The sequence below is a fragment of the Alosa pseudoharengus genome, unplaced genomic scaffold (assembly GCF_046254945.1).
Source record: "Alosa pseudoharengus isolate Yale_2024_CS ecotype anadromous, Long Island Sound unplaced genomic scaffold, YU_APseudo_1.1 YU_APseudo_1.1_scf_8, whole genome shotgun sequence".
NCBI classification, from domain to species: Eukaryota; Metazoa; Chordata; class Actinopteri; order Clupeiformes; family Clupeidae; genus Alosa; species Alosa pseudoharengus.
Genome location: NW_027468870.1, coordinates 4,316,364 through 4,323,863, shown reverse-complemented (window position 1 = coordinate 4,323,863; position 7,500 = coordinate 4,316,364). Strand labels below are relative to the sequence as shown.

At 49.7% G+C, this 7,500-nt stretch overlaps 1 protein-coding gene across 5 annotated transcripts in view; it reads left to right on the top strand.

Annotated features, from left to right (window-relative positions):
- dbn1 (drebrin 1) overlaps positions 1–7,500 on the top strand; it is a 122,771-nt gene that overhangs the window by 72,822 nt on the left and 42,449 nt on the right. The window lies entirely within an intron of this gene.

Here is a 7,500-nt window from a genome sequence, read left to right as displayed (position 1 = left end):
GAAGGACCACCAGTCTTCTCACGTCTCTCCTGATAACAGTCATGGGCAGTGAAGAACTCCTCTTCTTCTGGCCACCCGCCAGGGAAACCGGAAGGCCAGCGCACGTTGCAATGTCAGCATCCCTGACGATCCCTTTACTGTCAGGATAAACTGTCAGAATCCGGCCCAGGCGAAACTGACCTCTCAAAGCATTTGGGTCAGCAATCCAGACGAGGTCGTCGACTTTGACGTTCCTCTCTGTCCGATGCCACTTGTGTCGAATGAACAGATTTGGACCAGCTAGTTCCCTCCACTTTGCCCAGAACCGGTCCACTCCAATTTGAATAGCCCTTAGACGACGCCAGGGATGAGTCTCTAGGTCAAGCCCTCTGGTGTCTCCTCCAAGCGATGCTCGACCCAGTATGAGGGAGTTGGGTGTTAAGTACTCGACCGAGTCCTCCTGTTCTTGAGCTCTGGCATCAATTGGGCGTTCGTTTGTCAGGTTGGCTGCCTGGTAGAAGAGAGTTTGGAGCTCCCCCCATGTGAGGGACCCTGTAGCTCCTCCGAGGCTCATGAGCGCCCTTTTCAAAAGCTTCACAGCTGCCTCCGCAGCTCCATTCCTATGGGGTGCATCTGCAGGGTGAAAATCCCACTTCCATTCAGTTCCGTTCTTAGCGGCTACATCTTCTATGGACGCAGCCTGCAAGCAAGCCAGATGTTTATGCAGCTCATGCAGAGCCGGCTTGGCGCCAATGAAGTTGGTGCCTCTGTCGGACCATAATTTCCTTGGATGCCCCCTCAGAGCAACAAAGCGGGAGTATGCTTGGAGGAAGCTTTCTGCCGACTGGTCATCGGTGAGGTCAGCATGGACAGCTCTCGAGGCCATACAGCAAAAAACAATGCCCCAGACCTTCTTGCTGGTCCTTCTTTTAACTGCGTCTTTCACCTCGAAGGGGCCAAAAAGGTCGAGGGTTGCATATTCGAATGGGCTTGCTCTTTTGGTACGCTCTTGAGGGAGATCACTCATTACTTGCTGGCACATCTTGGCTCGTTTCTTTCTGCAGGTGACACAGTTGTTCAGGACCTTCTTAACTGTTCTTCGTCCCTGCATGATCCAGGCTTTCCGTCTTGTCCGTAGAAGGGTAGAAGCAACACCTTCATGATTTTCTTCATGTGCCTCCCTGGCCAGTAGGGTTGCGAGCCACGACTGGCATGGGATTAGCGGTACAGACACTCCATCCTCATCCCAGCATTGGATTCTCCCTCCGCAGAGCAAGAGTCCTGTCTTTTCCTCCTTATGAACAACCAGGCGATCAAGGGTTGTGTCACGGAACTCGACACCATCTTGAGCTGCGAGAGCTAGATCTTTGAAAGCTGTTGCTCGTTCCTCCACAGACAGGTATGGTCTTGCCTCCCACTTTGACCGAACTGGAGCCTGGCTGTTACCCAGCCAGATTCCTACTACTCGTCTCACCCAGGCGATGGTTCCACACAACCGTGCCAGTGAACTGAACCGCCGGGGGTCCACAAGGTGTACAAGTGCAACACTGGTTGGGCCTGACCATTTCCTGGGCTGGGCTCCTGCTGTGACGAGTGCCGAGAATGCCTTCCTCCGAAGTCCCCCGATCTCAGCAACAGAAGGGTTGATCTCTCTGGCAGTTTTCACAGGCCAGTCTGATTCCGGCAACTTCAAAAATTCTGGGCCTTCCTGCCAGACTGATCCTTCAGCAAGCTCCTCAGGGGATGTTCCCCTTGTGATGAGGTCGGCAATGTTCTGCTTTCCTTCGACCCACCTCCAGCTATCTACTGATCCAGCCTTTTGGATTTCTCCAATCCGGTTTGCAAAAAATGTCTGATAGCCATAGCTATCCTTCTGGATGGCTCCCAGAATTGTCTGACTATCGACAAAATGAATCCACTGATCAACCTTGATGTAGCAGTGCTTCACGAAGTATGTCTTCAGGCGGGATGCAAAGACAGCCCCGCACAGCTCTGCTTTAATGACATCACCTTTCTGGTCTAGAGGGGTGAGCTTGCCTTTTGATTCAACCAACTTAACTACGACTCCATCTTCTGTCTCCCACCGTAGGTAAAGAACGGCGCCGTAGGAAGCCTCACTACCATCGGAAAATGTGATCCCCATTGGGCGGCCTATGGCTCCATGAGGTGTGAGACTCCTGTCGAATCTGAGTTGGCCAAGTCTCGCATACTGCTCAAAAAGTTTTATTGCAGCTTCTCGAAGACGTGGCGAAAGAGGGTCGTCCCAGGTGTCCTTGGAAAGATGGTCTCTTCCTGCTTCCTGAAAGGACTCTCGTACGAGCATCACTCCTCGTTGCTTGGCAGGCGAGGCCAGGCCAATGGGGTCATAGAACCCTGCAATCTGACTCAGCAGCGTGCGTCGGGTAAGAGGTTCGGGGGTGCTGCCTCTGATCTCATCCTCTCGTAGATCCAGACCGGTCCTCATCTTTCCTCGCCTCCTTGAGAAGTTCACCGACGTCAGCACACGGAGTTTGTCAGATTCGGGTTCATATCCCAATCCCAATGCCTTATTCTCTTCATCCCGCATCTGGTTGGGGAGTATCAGGGTCTTGGGCTCTGTTGACCTGACATTGCTGGAGTCAGCGGGTTTCTCACTCCTCCCACTTTGGCCTGTCAGGACCCAGGGCTTGAGGGAAAAGCCACCTGCTTTTAGGATTTCTTCCACTCCTTTTGTCAACCTAACCAGAGTTTGGAGATCATCATGTGATGTTAGGACATCGTCCACATAGCAGTCCTCTGTCAGGATCCGGCGCTCTTCAACCATGGACGAAAACTGGGGCAGGTTTGCCGTTTCTCTCATAGCAACCTGAGCGATGCATCCGGCAGGCTTGTCGCCAATGTTGACCCTGACAACAGCAAACACACCAATTTCATCTTCGGGGTTATCCCTCCAGAGGAATCGATGGAGATGGACCTCCTCGTCCTTCAGCCACACAGAATTATACATTTTCTTCACATCGCCAAGAGCAGCATACAATCTGCTTCTGAATCTCAACAAGACACCTCGGATTGGGTTGAGGACATCAGGGCCTTTGTGCAGGAGGTTGTTCAGGCTCAACCCTTTAAACTCCTGGCTGCTGTTCCAGACTATCCTCACTGGCGTTGAGCTAGAATGAGGATTTGGGGCAACCAAATGGCTGATGTACCAGATTGGGCCATTCCACCCTTCGATCTCTTCCTTTGTGAGCTCGATGGCTGCTCCTCTTGATACCATCTCAAGGATCTGCTCTCCATATGCTGCTTTCCACACAGGTTCCCTTGCCAGCCGAGCCTCGGTGTTCCGGAAGGTTGCTTCCACTGCTCGGCGATTATCTGGCAGAATTGCAGGGTTCACTTTCCATGGGTAGGCCGCATCCCAGTGAGGGGCGTCACTGTGTTTGTCCGCTAGCACATAAGAGAGACAGTCCTTTATCTTTTCTAAGTCCCTTTCTTCTCCAAGGGTCATCTCTCTGCCTCCCGGAGGGCACTTGCTGCACTTGCAGCTCCCGCATTTCGGGTCACACGCTGCCCCAATACTATCCCACTTGAACCACTCAAACACCTCCTTGTTTGTGGCAGTGGTGCTGCCGAGGGTCACTTCTTCCATCCTCATTGGGTCCTCACTCAGGTCTTTGGTGTCCACAAGGACCTCTTTGTACACCCTTGAGGATGTCCTCATAGATCTTGCAAAGTGAGTTTCAGACTGGTGCAGCGTTAGGTCGACTACCTCGAAGAGATCAGGGTGAGTACCGCCAACAGTTTTGCCCAATGGGCCGTCCCAGAGGACTAGATCTCCCTCCAACTTGAACGGCTGTGGAACTAAACGACCTTCCCTGTGGCTGATCAGAAGATCGATGTTCTCAGGGCGGACCAGCTTTTCTGCAGCAATGTCAGGAAAGATTTTTTGCAGTTGTTGTGGAGTGACAGGCTGACTTATCTCTGCAATACTCTCCAGGCCGTAGCAGAGTAGTTTGTGTTCCATTACCGTCCCCTTGATGGTCTTCACTCTTAGTCGCAGGGAGTACCTCTTGGTTGTGACTGTTGTTGTCATTCCTCCTATTCCATGGACAATTAATTTGATGCTCTCACCAATCAGTCCAAGGCGCTGGGCAGCGTTGTTTGTTATGTAGTTGGTGTCAGAGGCAAGATCAATAAGAGTGCCTATCAGCTGGCCTGAGTTAGTTGTCACTTCCAGTAACATCAATATAACTGGGTACTCTTTCAGTCCACCTCCAGCAGTGCAGATTGTGGTTGAGGCTTTGTTGGAAAATGCCTTTCTGAATTCTGCTCTTAGTTCCGGAGTGACTTTCGCCAGAAGCTCTTCTTGCTTGCTGGTCAGCCCGAGGCCTTTTCTCTCCATCCTTTTGGTACCTTGCACCTCGTGGCCAGCATCTTTCTCTTGAGCGATGGACTTGGGGCAGAGCAGATAGTGGTGAGGCTCGTCTTTGCGGCAGTCCATTTTACTGCAGAGGAACTTTGGGTTGCAACGGCCATCCTTCAGGTGGAAGCACATGCACCGATTGCATATTCCATGGGTCTTCAGATGAGCCTTTCTCCTCTGGAGATCCATTTCCCTGAAGACTTTACAGGCAAACAGCCTGCCAGCATGTGTCTCATCAGCACAGGCAGTGCACGAGCCCAAGCGTGGCTTCGACTGAGGCGACTCTCTTTGACCTAAGGTAGCTTTGGAGAACGCTTTCTTGACTCCTCTTTCTGGCTTGTCTGCCGGGCCTTTCACTGAGGAGCTTCCCTCTCTTGGGCTCGCCTCCAGCTGATCCAGCTCTTCCAGGATTACCTCCTGCTTCTTCAGGAAGCGCAGTAAGCAGTCAAAGTGGTTATGTGGAGCGAAACTGTTCGCAGACTTGGTCTTGTGCGTAATCCATTTCTCCTTCAGAGAGCTTGGTAGCTTGCTTTCAAGGGACTGTGCTACCCACCGGTTCTTTATGACCTCCTCTTCTCCCAGGATCACAAGGTTACTAAGGGCCCGCTCCACTGCTTGGATCAGCTCAATCGCTTTTCTAGGGTTATCTCCCTTTACGGGGGGTAGGCCCTGAACCTCTTCAGATATCTTCAGAATGATTTTCGCCTTGTTACCAAAGCGGTTGTCGAGGCGCCTGAACATTTCATCTGCTGACGCACAACTGGACAGAACCAAGTCTTTCTTCACCCTGTCGCTGAGACTTGCTAGGAGATGGAACCTTGTAACACCAGCCGTCCTCTGTGGGTTCCCCAGCTGTTCCAGTTCTTCCCACTCAGCCTTCCACCGATAATAGTCGGTCATGTCTCCCGAGAATGTGGGCAGACGTGTTCTTTCAAGACTGATCTGTGGTCTGAAGCCATACGCCCCGGGATGCAGGCCAAGGATGTTTTGTGGTGGAGCATATGGAAATGCAGGTGCTTTAGGACTGGGTACAGGTGTTACACTGGGGTCTTCAGGGGCTTTTGGAGTCTTTTGGGGCTGCGTGCCAGACTCGCTCTGTTCTTCATCAGAACTTGCTTCAACATCTTCGTCGACCTCTTCTGTCCGCTTCACCTTTTCCCAGCTCCGCACCCAGTCATGTAATCTGTTGACCAGCTTGTATAGCTGCTGCTTGTAGACTGTTATCTTGGCTCCAGCGACAAGACCTTCCCATTCAAGCACCTTCTGCTCAAGCATTTTAATTCTCTCCAGCAGACCCTCTCTCAGGACTTGAAAGTCTTCCTCCGGCAACTCTTTCACTTCAGTGTTCTCCACTTCAGCACATTTCTCCTCTGCACCGTCAGCGTACAATTTAAGGTCAACATAGGCGAATTTGGACCATAACGTCTCCTTAGCGAGCTGGAGTGTTTCTGTATAGGTGGCAAGGCACGTCGCCATCTTCTCCTCTACGTGAGCTACTTCTTTTCTTGCTTTTTCTTCCTCGCTTTCCACTTCTCCTAGCGCATCAACATATTCGAGACCAGCGTCGTGCAACTTTCCAAAGTCCACACCAAGTGCTCTGATCTCGTCGATAAGCACCCTTTTTTCTAGGAGGTCTCCAGTGAGGGACAGCTTTTTGGCTCTCTTGTTGAAAGAGCCCTGTGCTGTTGAGCGCTTTCCTTTTAGGGCCACTAATTCTTCCGAATCCATCTTCCTTTCCCTGCACTGACCGAGGCGCTGCTACACAGAGGGGTCTATTCGGCCTCTTCCTCTTCCTTTGGTGCTTTTTCGCTGGTCAATGCTGAGAGGGCGGTTGCGGGTTTTAGCTTGACGTACTCCGGCCTTTGGTTTATTACTGTTCCGTGTTCTCCCCACGGAAAGGGCAACCCAGTGTACATAGGATACTACTCAGTATTCCACATTTGTTTGTTTATTTTTGTTCAAAAGGGAACCAGGTAATAAACCTGGAATAATAAGAAATGCAACGTTTCAATTTCCATGTGCATACTACAACCAACACAGCTCCCCAGTTCTTTACCTCAATAGCCCAATAGCAATAAATAACATATAAAATACAAATAAACAATAATATTGTTAATATACTATAACAATAATATTCCATAATCATCATCATCGTCATCATCATTTCATAATCTGCATGTACACTCAAACATTATGCACTACATTCAAACATTAAGCACCATATTCAAGTCCTACCAAAAGCCTATTCAAAATGCATGCAGTCTTTCTATTAGCAGGAAACTAGAACTGGAACTACAACTCCCAAAATGCACTGCGGCAAACCAGGAAGTACGTTACCTACGTTAAATACCAGTCCGCGATTCACTTCAAACATTTATAAAGCTAAAGAAAGTAAACACGAATGGACACGTATTTTACAGCAATGTTATAAGTCGAAATGTTAGCTTTATGACCCACAGCTTTGCCACTGCGTCAACTTATAACTTTGGAGCATAACGTTATATTTATCAATTAACTTAACTGCTTAGAGCCACCGGAGCATAGCGTTACCTTTCACATGCAACGGACATAAACACAGCAACAACATAGCAAGGCGACAGTAGACAACATCAAGCGTACATCATAAAAGCAGACAAGAAACATTTGAAATTAAGAGAGCTTACCAAGTGGCTGCACACCGGGTTGAAAGTCATTACAAACTAAATGAATCTCGCGCTTCCTTTTCACGTAGTAAACACCGGTCACATGTCCTCACAGTACACTCCTCTCTTAAAGAGGCACTACAGTATTGGGCTGCTAAACCTCAAACGTTTCTCCATAAGTGTTACTGGCATTTATAAGCACATATAGCTCTGGCAGGTAAACATCTGATCGCACATGTAAATAAGAAATAACAAAACTTCACAAATGACAAAACTCCACAGAAAACACAACAGTGTGTGTGTGTGTGTGTGTGTGTGTGAGAGTGTGTGTGTGTGTGTGAGTGTGTGTGTGTGTGCGTGTGTGTGCGTGTGTGTGTGTGTGTGTGAGTGTGTGTGTGTGTGTGTGTGTGTGTGTGTGTGTGTGTGTGAGTGTGTGTGTGTGTGTGTGTATGTGTGTGTGTGTGTGTGTGTGTGTGTGTG